This window comes from Lithobates pipiens, unplaced genomic scaffold (assembly GCF_037356315.1).
Source record: "Lithobates pipiens isolate NorthernLeopardFrog02 unplaced genomic scaffold, aLitPip1_a1.2 Scaffold_25, whole genome shotgun sequence".
Classification (NCBI taxonomy): Eukaryota; Metazoa; Chordata; class Amphibia; order Anura; family Ranidae; genus Lithobates; species Lithobates pipiens.
This window is the reverse complement of record NW_027507787.1, coordinates 189,551,552-189,565,244: the sequence shown is the minus strand read 5'-3', so window position 1 is coordinate 189,565,244 and position 13,693 is coordinate 189,551,552. Positions and strand designations below refer to the sequence as shown.

The window sequence follows — 13,693 nt, the reverse complement described above, 5'->3', positions numbered from 1 at the left end:
GACTCGTGTATAAGCCGAGGGTGAGACATGGCTGTCCATCCCTGTGTGTCCGTCCATCCCTGTGTGTGTGTCCGTCCATCCATCCCTGTGTGTGTGTCCATCCATCCATCCATCCCTGTGTGTGTGTCCGCCCATCCATCCCTGTGTGTGTATCCATCCATCCATCCATCCCTGTGTGTGTGTGTGTGTGTGTGTGTGTATTCATCCATCCATCCATCCATCCCTGTGTGTGTGTGTGTGTGTGTGTGTGTGTGTATCCATCCATCCATCCGTGTGTGTGTGTGTGTGTGTGTGTGTGTGTGTGTGTGTGTCCGTGCAGCCTTGTGTGTGTGTCCAGCCTACCTGTGTCCCAAGCCTCCGTCCCGAGCCGCCGTCGTCCCGAGCCTCCTCCGTCCCGTGCCGTGCCTCCTCCGTCCCGTGCCGTGCCTCCTCCGTCCCGTGCCGTGCCTCCTCCGTGCCGTGCCTCCTCCGTCCCGTGCCGTGCCGATGGATCGCCGCTCTTCTCGGCGGCCATTCTACAATTCAAAATTCCGCCTCCGCCTGTGATAGGCGGAACACTCAATTTCCCAGCAGCCTGTGTTCCGCCTATCACGGACATCCTCTCATACTCGTCCGTAGTATGAGAATGAGCGGATGTCCGTGATAGGCGGAACACTGACTGCTGGGAAATGCAGTGTTCCGCCTATCACAGGCGGAGGCGGAGAAGGAGGCGCGGCTTTTGAATTTTAATGTTCGCCGTCTGTCTGCTCGATACGCTGATCGAGCAGTCAGACAGCGGTGACTCGAGTATAAGCCGAGGGGGCACTTTCAGCCTCAAAAAAGAGGCTGAAAATCTCGGCTTATACTCGAGTATATACGGTAAACCAATCCGTTTATCTGTTAGACATATCAAGTCCTCACGTAGTGTAACTGTGATGAAAAGTGCATATTACATGGTTGAATAAAGATGCAAAACGGTGAAAAAAATGTGGTAAAATTTAGCAGTATAAAAATGCAAAAATAAAAATAAAAATAAATATAGAAATAAGAATAGTGATTAAAAATATTACAAAGTAATTAAAAAGTAATTAAAATTAGTAAAAAGTGTCCCTCAAAAAGGTGGTTATGAATTAGAGGGGTATCCTCTGCAGGTGAAAGTGAAGTGAGGGGTGGAGGAGATTTCAATTGTTGTTCCCGGTGCTCTGTGGCTATTTTTATGTAGTTGCTCTCACCAGAGTTATGGCCCCTTCCGGGGTGGATCAACCTTCACAGTATCAGCCACTGTGTAGCTCTCTGGCTTGCCTCTAATGCGATTCCGGGAAACCTTCGTTCCTCCGTTCATATGCCGTGTTCGGTTATATGTAATGAATAAGAGGCATATCCATGGTGCAGTATGTCTTATAAAACTTTGTATTTATTATATAGGCAAAAGTATTACTCACAAACATCCGTTCATATGTATATATTGAAAGGAAAGATTCCGTTCGGCTAGCACGCCTTCTGAGTTAGCAGTGTATGCTTCGTGGCCACGCCCTACGCGTTTCGTCATCAAAGACGTCCTCTGGAGCCTTTTTGAGGGACACTTTTTACTAATTTTAATTACTTTTTAATTACTTTGTAATATTTTTAATCACTATTCTTATTTCTATATTTATTTTTATTTTTATTTTTATTTTTGCATTTTTATACTGCTAAATTTTACCACATTTTTTTCACCGTTTTGCATCTTTATTCAACCATGTAATATGCACTTTTCATCACAGTTACACTACGTGAGGACTTGATATGTCTAACAGATAAACGGATTGGTTTATATATATATTTTTTTATATATATTTTTATATATATTCTATATATATACTTTTTATACTAAGCTCTACTTTTTATTCATATAGTTTTGTCACAAATACCAGAATTTGTTCACCAGCACCTTGCACTTTATATATTTTTATTGTATGCTGTTACAATTGTCTAATGATATATGCTTTATGATTCGTTATGACACGTATGGTTTTTAAAGGACACAATTATTATTGACACTTACGGACACATACACAGTTATTCATATTTAATTTATTTTATTTTATTATCCAGCCCGCTGGAAATTCCTTGCTAATTGTATACCTAAGCCTCCAATTTTTTAAAGGGTATAGCGCCAATCCTATTCCCCCCCCCCCCTCCCTATTAGTTAAAAAGAGGCGTATTCTGGAAATGTTGCAGAGGCTAAGGCGGCATGATTTGAACAGGGCTTGTATGTGGGCCTGAAAGGACAGTTCGGAGTCTAAGGTTACCCCAGCACCCTGGCATGTGGGGACGGACTGATAGATGTGCCATTGATCTTGACAGAGAAGTCAGGCGAAGGGGCACGTGGGGGAAGAAATATTAAGAGCTCTTTTAGATAGATTAAGTTTGAGGAAGTGGTTTGACATCCAAGCTGATAAAGTAAATTCATAAAACCAGTGTTTTTAGCTGTTAGCATCAGTTTTACTTTTACTGGTTTAATATTGCTGACCGGTTCACTTTAAGCAGGTTAAGCAAGCTAAGCAAAATGATGCTTCTTTCCAAGGCCATTTATGGAGATGACCAAGGTTTAAAATACCAAACTCTATAGGTAGGGGTAGAATTGGGTATAGGTATATGGGATCCAAATGCATTTGCTATTAGTGCCCCATAGAACCAAACCCCATATTCTGGCATTGTAAGATCTACTGGCCTTCAGTGCTAGAGGCATCCCATTTAAAGACTGCCCTGTATATCAGTTCCACCATTACAATCTCCTTGCCCACATTAAAGCTCTAGTGGCCTCACACTCTCCAAAGCACTGTATAAACTGCAGACTTTTGCTTTTTCTACAGAGAAAGAGCTATCTAATACTCCTACACACATAGCTAAACTACTCATTTTTTCCAGACCTATACAGTGTGCCAAAACTAGTTTGTTGAAAGCATGCCCAGATCATTTTACAAAGACTTTCCATTCCAAGACTTTTTATCCCGCAAATAAAATCAATTTCAGTTTTCCCAGAACTGTGGCCTCAGTAACCCTTTTGTTGCTGAAAAGTCTAGGTAAAGCACAATTGCAACTTCAGATATCATCTATTAGTCATAAATGAATATGGTTTATAACCATTATATCAGTTGATCATTTTTCTCATGATCATGGTCACATTCCTCCTTGCCAACTAGTTAAAAAAAAGTTCTCCTCCTTATAGATGGCCGTTATTTAAATAAGGCATGGGAAACCTGCACATGTTTGATAGCATCCAAAGTAGGCTCCTTCCTACCTGCAGTGACCCAAATTCCTAAGGTTTGCCCAAGATAACATAGCATGTATGCAGAGAACTGCAAATAATGTCTGCTGTGTTCCAAGATTAGTAGACATGTGACATGCTTCTGTGCAATTTATTACCAGTGTATGGGGTGTAAAATGTTGCTGGCCAGTCATGTACAATTCATCAGTCCTACAAGTCTGCATTATCATTAATGGGGTCCAGTAGTGGTACGTCCATCAAGGACACATGGGCGCCGCCCCTTTTCTCACGCCACCCCCCTGTATGTAAAATGGATAGATTCATGCATGGCATGAATCTATCCATGGCTGCTGTAGCCACCCCCTGTTCAGGAGTCCAGCCCCTTTTCGGAACGCTGAGCACCTGAATTTCAGCGTCGGGGGTGTTTTGTTTTTTTGAAGCACCGGATTAGAGCCATAGGCTCTAATAGACATCAAAAAAAGGTGGACCTGAAGCACAGAGCATTGCAGTCGGAGTCCACCTAAGTGTGTTAGAAAAGCAAATGAATATTTAAACCGCCAATCGGGAAGCATGGGTCTAATACCCGTCACCTGATTGGCTGAAGGCACAGGCATCCCTATTGGTCACCTAGCGGAACTGAAGAAGAGACGCACGAGAATCATGGAGGACGCAGGAGCCGTCGCTTGACCCGCTGCATGTCCCACAACTCTCTGCTGTCACGCACTGCCTTACCCGCCACCAGGATGTGGTAAGTGCCGGACAGTTGGCGTGGGGGCGGGGGGGTCACATTGGCTGCATATGATGGGCACAGTGGCTGCATTTTATGGGCACAGTAGCTGCATTTTATGGGCACAGTGGCTGCAATTGATGGGGTTTTTTTGCAGTTTGTTTGCACCCCCTCAAAAATTTGGAGCACCAACCGCTACTGGTCAGGGCCAGTAACCTCCACCTACTGGGACGAAGAACAGTGTATGGGTGGAAGTCAGCAGTGTATGGGGGTGCTGACTGCTTAGAAGTGTATGGGGATGGTGATCATTTTATTGACTAAAAGGCAATGAGAAATATATGGGGGACAGTGAACTGTTTACAAAGATCGATAAACTGTGTATGGGGGTGGAAAAAGTGTACGGGGGGGGTAGCAAACAGCGTTCGGTGTCAGGGAGCAGTGTATGGGTGCAACCAGATACCAGCTCAGAGAACTGTAGCTAATAACAGAAGGGTGGGGTTGGGACTCAATGGGGGAAACAGGGGCAGAGGGGTGGGGAGAGGTAAAACCTGAGGAAGCCAAAGTCTGATAATGGATTATGACTATGCCCCAGGCTCAGCTTGTTGGGCTCCCTTGCTGACCCAAAGGGGCCTGGGTACGACACAGAAGGGCTGCCTGTACCTTCATATCAGTGGCCCTGCATGGGGCAGCTAGTTAATCACAAAGCTTTTCTAAATAATACATTTAATATAGAGCCTGGAAGGTTTTGGTACACCTCCCCTCCACCCCCACCCTGGTCACTTCTCCAGATAACACAATGCAAAAAAGCAGGAGACCCCATGCAGTTCAGAATTACTGTGTGGAATCTCGGAGCACTATTGTGTTCTGCCATGGGGGGGACAAGGGGAGCCTTCCCAGCTGGAAAAACTCAAAGATTACTGCTAGAGGTTTTAGCCACCAGCAGTAATCGTAGAAATCTGACAGCATGGTTGTACTGAAGTTGATTAATGGAACAAGTCTGCCTATGAGTGAATCAAATCTTGGCCAGTCCCTGCTGCTAAAATTCGATCCATCTATGGCCGGCTTTAGACCCATTTGTGAGATAATAAAATGCAGCAATACACTAAGGTTGAACAGCATTGTATTTACAATTGTTCTTACTGCTCAGAATTTTTTTAAAGCAAACACTATTTTTGAGTGAGGGCACCTAAGTGGTATACCTAAGCTTGTAACATTGGATATTGTCCCTGAGGACCACAGTACACAGAACCCCATCTTTGCATTACAATTATTTTATCCTAATATACGTATTTCTTCCACTTTTACCTGATCTTCAGGGATAACGTTTTTGGATACTTACCTTGAGCCAGCTTTGTTTGATGTAATGTCTGATATCTGGATGGCTGCTGTGGTCCTTGCCGTATCCAGTGATAGCCACAATCTTCCAGGTTGTGTGCGAGTGGCTTCCTCTCTGCACAATAACCGGGGGGGGTTGATTGCTCAGCACCTCTGTCATTCATAAAATGCCTCAAGCCATTTGGACTAGGTGAAGAAGAGGAGCTGTAAAGTCACAATCTACCCTTATCCAATCAGAAAACAGCTTGTCATTTATTGAAATAATGACAAGGTGTTGTATGAATGGCATCAGTTCCAAGTGGCCAAACCTCTGTGGTCAGTGTGCAGAGGAGAAGCCGCTCGCACAGAACCCCCGAAGATCTCAGCTAATAATGTACGGTTGTGCTCATAAGTTTACATACCCTGGCAAAACTTATGATTTCTTGACTATTTTTCGGAGAATATAATTGATGACACTAAAACTTTTTTCTTTCACTCGTGGTTAGTGTTTGGCTGAAGCCGTTTATTATCAATCAACTATATTTACTCTTTTGAAATCATAATGGCAACAGAAACTACCCAAATTACCCTCATCAAAAGTTCACACACCCCAGTTCTTAATACCATGTATAGCCCCCTTTAATATCAATGACAGCTTGAATTCTTTTGTGGTATTTGTGGATGAGGCTCTTTATCTTCTCAGATGGTAAAGCTGCCCAAGCCTCTTGGCAAAAAGGCTCCAGGTCTGTGAAATTCTTGGGCTGTCTTGCATGAACTGCACGTTTGAGATCTCCCCAGAGTGGCTCCATGATATTGAGGTCAGAAGACTGAGATGACCACTCCAGGACCTTCACTTTATTCTGCTGTAGCCAATGACAGGTCGACCTGGCCTTGTGTTTTGGATCATTGTCATGTTGGAATGTCCAAGTACATCCCATGTGCAGCTTCCTGGCTGATGAATGCAAATGTTCCTCCAGTATTTTTCCTATAACATACTGCATTCATCTACCATCAATTTTGACCAAATTTCCTGTGCCTATGTAGCTCACACATCCCCAAAACATCAGCGATCCACCTCCGTGTTTCACAGTAGGAATGGTGTACCTTTCATCATAGGCCTTATTGACTCCTCTCCAAATGTAGTGTTTATGGTTGTGGTCAAAAAGCTAAATTTTGGTCTCATCACTAAATGACTTTGGTTTGAGTCTTGTCTCTGTGCTGTTATTGGTGGTGTATTGTAAACAGGATACTTTGTGGCATTTGTGTAGTAATGGCTTTCTTCTGGCGACTCGACCATGCAGCCCATCTTTCTTCAAGTGCCTCCTTATTGTGCATCTTGAAACAGCAACACCACATGTTTTCAGAGAGTCCTGTATTTCACCTGAAGTTATTTGTTGGTTTTTCTTTGCATCCTGAACAATTGTTGCGGCTGAAATTGTAGTTGGTCTACCTGACTGTGGTTTGGTTTCAACAGAACCCCTCATTTTCCACTTCTTAAATAGAGTTTGAACACTGCTGATTGGCATTCTCAATTCCTTGGATATATTTTTTATATCCCTTTCCTGTTTTATACAGTTCAACTACCTTTTCCTGCAGATAATTGACAATTCTTTTGCTTTCCCCATGACTCAGAATCCAGAAACTTCAGTGCAGAACTGGATGAAAGATGCAAGGGTCTGTCAGGAGTCCAGAAACTCACTGACCTTTTATACACACACTAATTACAAGCAAACAGATCACAGGTGAGGATGGTTACCTTTAATAGCCATTCAAACCCCTTTGTGTCAACATGTGTGCATGTTATCAGGCCAAAATCACCAGGGTAAACTTTTGTTCAGGGTCATTTGGGTACTTTTTGCTGTCACTATGATTTAAAAAGAGTAAACACAATTGATTGATAATAAATGGCTTCAGCCAAACGCTAACCAAGAGTGAAAGAAAAGTTTTTGTGTTATCATTCATATTCTCTGAAAAATGACCAAGAAATCATAAATTCTGCCAGGGTATTTAAACTTATGAGCACAACTGTATATAGTGCTGTCTACAGTAAAGTTTAAAGTAATTTTACAGCCTCTGCAGCAGCCCACAAGATATCAGATATGGATACGTATAGTGCATTGAGCCAAGCTGCTCCTGCTCAGGTTCTATGCGAGTGCAGCCTCACTACACACTGACCACAGAGGGTTGCTTGCTTGGCACCATCATCACCATGCTTTTTAATGTCACTGCCCCTTTGCTTAGCTTTGAGTGCAGAGGGACCCCCCCCCCCCGCCCCCGGTCAGTGTGCAACCCAAGCAAGACCAGAAAGGGGCTATTACTGTAGTAGCACTGACTACTACAACAATTGTTAGCTTCTCCAGCTGCCCATCAGGTATGATGAATGCATATGTGCTAAGCTGGATCAATGTAAATATGTATTTTTCTCTATTTAAAGTTCCTAGAACCGCAGTTTTGGTTTTTGGTTTAATTATATCAAATTAAGGTTTTAGTACCAGTCTAGCTGGATTGCAGTGTGTTCTGCTTGGCCACAGGTGGCATTGTCATCACTGGCAAGTGTGAGAACGCAGTTCAGCTGGCACTTTTTCTCGGAACCAGCCCAGTGGGAGTGTCATCCTGCTTTGCATTCTGAGAGAGGGTACTTAAGGTACTGAGATCACGTGCTTCTGGGTTCCGGTCCGCAAGATTTTTCTGCCTGTTTTGTCCTGGTCCTCTTGACCAGCTCCCATGGCTCTCATCCATCCAATAACGAGTCTCGGGGCTGGCTACCCCGAGGCAAAGTAACTGGAGGGAGGATTTGAAGATGGTCCGGGGCCGTCTCATCTGTGGAGAGGCCAAGAAACTGTGGAAGCAACCAGGGGAGGACACTTCGGTAGAAGGCCATGCTGAAGGCTGGCTTCACAGAAAGAGCATGGAGGCTTAGATGAAAGACACCAAGTGAATCTACACTCATACGGTATCGCCAGACTGGCTGCAAGATACTGGTACCGTATGAGGGCTCTCTAAATTTGTCTACATCCTTCAGTTTACTACAAGTGTTCCACAACAAGTCTGTGGCAGAGACTTTATACTATAAGTGTTCTACAACAAGTCTGTGGCAGAGACTTTATACTACAAGTGTTCTACAACAAGTCTGTGGCAGAGACTTTATACTACAAGTGTTCTACAACAAGTCTGTGGCAGAGACTTTATACTACAAGTGTTCTACAACAAGTCTGTGGCAGAGACTTTATACTACAAGTGTTCTACAACAAGTCTGTGGCAGAGACTTTATACTACAAGTGTTCTACAACAAGTCTGTGGCAGAGACTTTATACTACAAGTGTTCTACAACAAGTCTGTGGCAGAGACTTTATACTACAAGTGTTCTACAACAAGTCTGTGGCAGAGAATTTATCCAAACATTCCACATGCAAGCCTGTGGCAGAGACTTCGTTTATCTGAACACTCTATCGGCTGCTAGGCCTAGTATCCGGTAGCTGTGAGAATCCAGTTGTGAGTGTCTATTCTCTGGATTTCTATAGTGAGAGACTTCCTATTTTAAGTAGTTCCAAGAGTACCTGAACTTTCTACCTAAACCCTCATTGAGAGACTGTGTTTTGTCTACTCTTCTTTTGCAAATAAAAATCCCAAAAGCGGATCCAGCGTCAGTTTCTACAATTCTGTGTGCCATCTACCTCGGTAAACCCCTAGACGCACACGAGGTCAAGAAGGTAACAGTAAGCCCAGCAAATCAGCGGCTCCTTCGGGGGTCAGTGCTACATATGCAATACAAATAATTACTAGAGTTCCCTTTTAAATTGATTGGAATCTAAAAGAAAATATAAGCTCTACAAAATCTCCAACAGTCCCTGCATAGAAAAGGACGGTAAGGATCTATGTCATATAATTGCAACCAAATCTATTGTGTTGCTTTGTGATCAATGTGTTCTGTTTCCATGACAACTGTAAAATAGAGCCTGCGCTTCCCGGCTCTCCCAAGGAGGGTGGCGTCAGGTTTAGTAATAGGAAAAATTCCTTTGTTTGAACATGTTCCAATTATGAAGAACGTTACAAAGCAGTGGTTCTCTCTAGCATTTCAGTGTCATGTATAAGGAAATGTTTAGTACAAAGTATAAGAATTACTTCCTGTAGAATACACAGGCTTATAATATCAGCAGCTACATAATAAATATGACTTTACATATAACATACATGAAACCTTTGTAGACTCATCTGTGAGTGGTGGATGGGCATGGAGCCGTTAACATCCTATTGAGCGGAATTTGTATGAGTAACTTTTTTTTTTTCATTTGGATAATTTCAGTTCCTCGTGCCAAGACCCCACCCTAACTGCTAGTACACGAGAATGTGGAAATATTCTTCTGCTTGTAAATGGCTCCACAAAACAGACTTTTGCTCTGTTGTTGAACCAATCTTATAATGCATATACATTCCTGTATGTGCATGCAGGGTAGAATGTAATGCAATCAATTGTATTGATACCAGCTTCTTTTTTTTTATTTTTTATCTTAGTTAGGAAAACTCACATCTAAAATAATGCATTGTATATAAACCATCTAGCAGCAGCCGCAGCACTGTATTAGCCATCAGCAAAAGCAGAAGTTTGTATTAAAGCTGAATATACATTATATGAATGTTTTATGTCTGCCAAATCCCATCTGATATCCTTCCATTGAGGGATCGAAGGAGGCGGGAAGAAACTGTTGGCCGGACAGCAACTGCATCCAATCAGTTGCAGCCGCTGACCAGTTATCTTATCAGCAAGCGGGGCTGACTGTCAGCATGCAATACCTGCAGCAGGAGAATCGTTCATCTGCGCTGTAAAGCATGGATAGGAAAATCTGTACAATTATGTTTATTCAATCTGCAGGCCGGACGAAAATAATCGATAGTGAGTACTTATTTCTGCAGATTGCCTGTGCTGCTTACCGTCAGTCTCCTGCGGATGGGAGGGGGGGGGTGATGTGCCGTTAGTATACCACCCCCCCCCCTAAAATTATTGAGCACCAGCCGCCACTGGATTCTGATAAGTATAAAGGGAGGTTAGGGACTGATGCTACTACCTGGAAATCTTTAACAACTTCAATACCGGGCACTCCCCCCCACCCCCTTCCTGTTCAAGCCAATGTTTTAGCTTTCAGCGCTGTCACACTTTGACAATTGCACGGTCACCTTCTACCCAGACCAAATTTTTATAATTTTGTTCCCACAAATAGAGCCTTCTTTTGGTGGTATTTCATCACCTTTGCTAAACAAATAAAAAAAGACAGACATTTTTTGAAAAGAAAAAACGTTTTGTTTGTTTCTGTTATAAAATTTTGTAAATAAAGGGGTTGTAAAGGTTTGTTTTTTATTTTCTAAATAGGTTCGTTTAAGCTAGTGCATTGTTGGTTCACTTACCTTTTCCTTTGATTTCTTTTCTAAATGTTTTTTTTCTTTGTTTTCTTTGTCTGAATTTCTCACTTCCTGTTCCTCCTCAGTAAGCTGTTCTGGCTGACTTAACACCGCTCGGATGATGGTGTGAAGTTTACTGAGGAGAAACAGGAAGTGAGAAATTCAGACAAAGAAAAAAAACATTTAGAAGGGAAATCAAAGGAAAAGATAAGTGAACCAACAATGCACTAGCTTAAAGGAACCTATTTAGAAAATAAAAAACAAAGCTTTACAACCCCTAAAGAAATTTTTCTCCTTCACTGACGGGTACTGATAAGGCTACACTGATGGGCACTGATGAGGTGGAACCAATAAGGTGGCACTGATGGGCACCCGTTCGGCTCTTCCTGTTTAAACCGTGATGTGCTGTGATTGGACACAGCTGATCGCGTGGTAAAGAGTCTCCGTCAGAGACTCTTTACTGAGATCGGTGTTGCGGTGTGTCAGACTGACACGCCGCACCACCGATCGCCACGCTGCGTGCCCCCATGGGCACACCACAGCTGTTATGCTGAAAGACATCATAGGATGTCCAGTCAGGATAACGGAACCACCGCCTGGTCGTCATTTTGCTATAGGCCAGGCGGGAAGTGGTTAAAGTAAAAATGTCTGTTTTAGAACAACTTTATTGCATTCTCTGTCTTACGGTAAAAAAACCTTTCAATAGCAGCTCCCCCTTCAAACACTCAACTCTCGATCCAGCTCTTTCCTGTCTGCATTAGGTCTACTCCCCTGTCCTTTATTTACCGGAGACTCTGACAGCAGTGGTAGCCATTGGCTCCTGCTACCGTCAATCAAATCCTGTGAGGCGGGAGCGGGGGACCAGGCCAAGCCATGCTGTTTGTGTCTATTGACACACACAGCCCGGGTCAGAAGCACACCTGCAGAAGTGCCCCCATAGCAAGTGGCTTGCTATGGAGGCACTCGGAGAGATGGAGGAACAGAAAGCTGCGGTGGGGGGAACCTAGAAGAGGAGAGTCAGGGCTGCTCTGTGCAAAACCATTGCACAGAGCAGGTAAGTATAAACCTTCTTTTTTTTTAATTATAATTTTAAAATAATAAAGGTTTATACTGACTTTAATGCCACCTTTCTTACCATGTTACACTCATATATTACTAAGCCTGGTGGTTTTAGTTCTCAGTTGAACACAGTACTGTCATCATGGCACTTCCTCTAGCCCTGTAACCATATGTCTGTACATCGGCATGGACCAACGTCTGCAGGATGCAGGCTTCTTTGGAAAAAAAAAAAATAAATGCACTTTTTTTTCTTTTTCTTTTTTTTGCTAATATGGGCACATTTATTATTTTTTGGGCAAAAAGTGGAATTAGCCTACACATTCCTCTTGCAATTTTCAGATCTGTTCAGAAAACTATGGGGTTCATTTACTAAAACTGGAGCACTCAGAATCTGGTGCAGCTATGCATGGTAGCCAGTCAGCTTCTAACTTCAGTTTGTTCGATTAAGCTTTGGCAATAAAACCTGGAAGCTGATTGGTTACTGTGCAAAGCTGCACCAGATTTTGCATGCTCCAGGTTTAGTAAATCAACCCCTATGTCCCATCATGTGGTACATAAAAGAGTTATGTCAGCTGATCCCCAACCGTCTGAATATTCACGCCTTGGGCGACTAAGCCCTGTATAATCCCTTTTACTAAGACCAGCCCAAGGAATTAAAATGCTGGAAGGGGAAAAAAAAAAAAAAAAGGTTAACAGCGGTCTTCCAAATATAGAACAATTAAAAGCCTGGCATTATCATAGACCTATTACTACTCCCTCTCCTGCGCTACTTGTGCATTAACCCCATCAGTGCTGTACTCAAGCAGGAATATATCACAACAGACAAGTCTAACATACATGACTGCAAAAAACTGGAGTGTGGTGCATAGAGTCAGGCATTGTATAGAATTGTAGAAACACTTACGCTTCTCTACGTCCTTGCTCAGAAGTCAAATGCTACACCGCGTCCAGTGACAGCAGTGACCTCTCAATGACATCACCGACTTGTACTGTACATGGAGGGGAGGACAACCTAACATGCACAGCCGCCCTGCCTTTCTGACAGCCAATGCATTAGTAATAAAGCAGAGATAAACTGAAGGATTGCCTGTGACTGGCTGAACCAGTTTGCTGTCAGTGGGAACCACACTGGAGTCAGTGGGAGTGGGGAACAGAGCACATGGGTTGGCTGTCTAAGAATAACTGGTTCATATGGGGGGAGGAAGGAAGGGAGGGAGGGAGGCTGGCTGGGACCAGCTGCTGCCTGATGGCACATACAGAGCTCTGCGGATCACGTGAAACATGCAGAATATCTTCTTTCAATGCAGATTATTGTTGGACGGCGATATGAAGAAGCGTACACGCCTGTCGGTTAAAGGAATCCTGTAGTCAGAGAAATAAAAGACTATTTGTAGCTCCTTGCTGCGGGCTTTGAGGACTCTCAAAGGGCTACAGGAAACGCAATGGATCTGTGACAGTTATTTAACCATTTGTTTACTGGGCACCTAAATCCCCCTCCTGCCCAGTCCAATTTTCAGCTTTTAGCGCTGTCACTCTTTGAATGACAATTGCGCGGTCATACAACACTGTACCCAAATTACATTTTTATAATTTTTTTTCCCACAAATAGAGCTTTCTTTTTGTATTTTATCACCTCTGGGGTTTTTATTTTAATTTTTTTTTAATGAAAAAATACTTTTTTAAAAATAAAATAAAAAAACGTTTTATATTTTGTTAATGCATTTTGCAAACAGGTAATTTTTCTTCTTCATTGAGCTACGCTGATGAGGCTACACTGATGGGCACAGATAGGCTATAATGATGAACACTAATAGGCTGCACTGATGAGCACAGATAGGTTACATTGATGGGCACTGATAATAGGCAGCACTGGTGGACAGTTGGCACTGAAGGACACTAATAGGTGGCACTGATAGCTGGCACTGATGGGTGGCAGTGATGGGCACTGATTGGGGTACTGGTAGGTGACA

The 13,693-nt window shown here is 43.0% G+C and overlaps 1 protein-coding gene across 2 annotated transcripts in view; it reads right to left on the bottom strand.

The window, feature by feature from the left end:
* The window catches only part of SFXN3 (sideroflexin 3), a 75,618-nt gene extending 62,758 nt beyond the window's left edge, over positions 1-12,860 (bottom strand). The window contains exons 1-2 of one of the 2 annotated variants that reach the window (XM_077455329.1): positions 12,628-12,860; positions 10,671-10,800 (exon numbers count right to left, since the gene is read on the bottom strand). The gene's annotated coding sequence lies outside the window, so the exon portion shown is untranslated. The remainder of the gene's footprint in view (positions 1-10,670; positions 10,801-12,627) is intronic. The other variant, XM_077455327.1, reaches the window with a different exon arrangement.
* Positions 12,861-13,693: the final 833 nt, after the last annotated feature.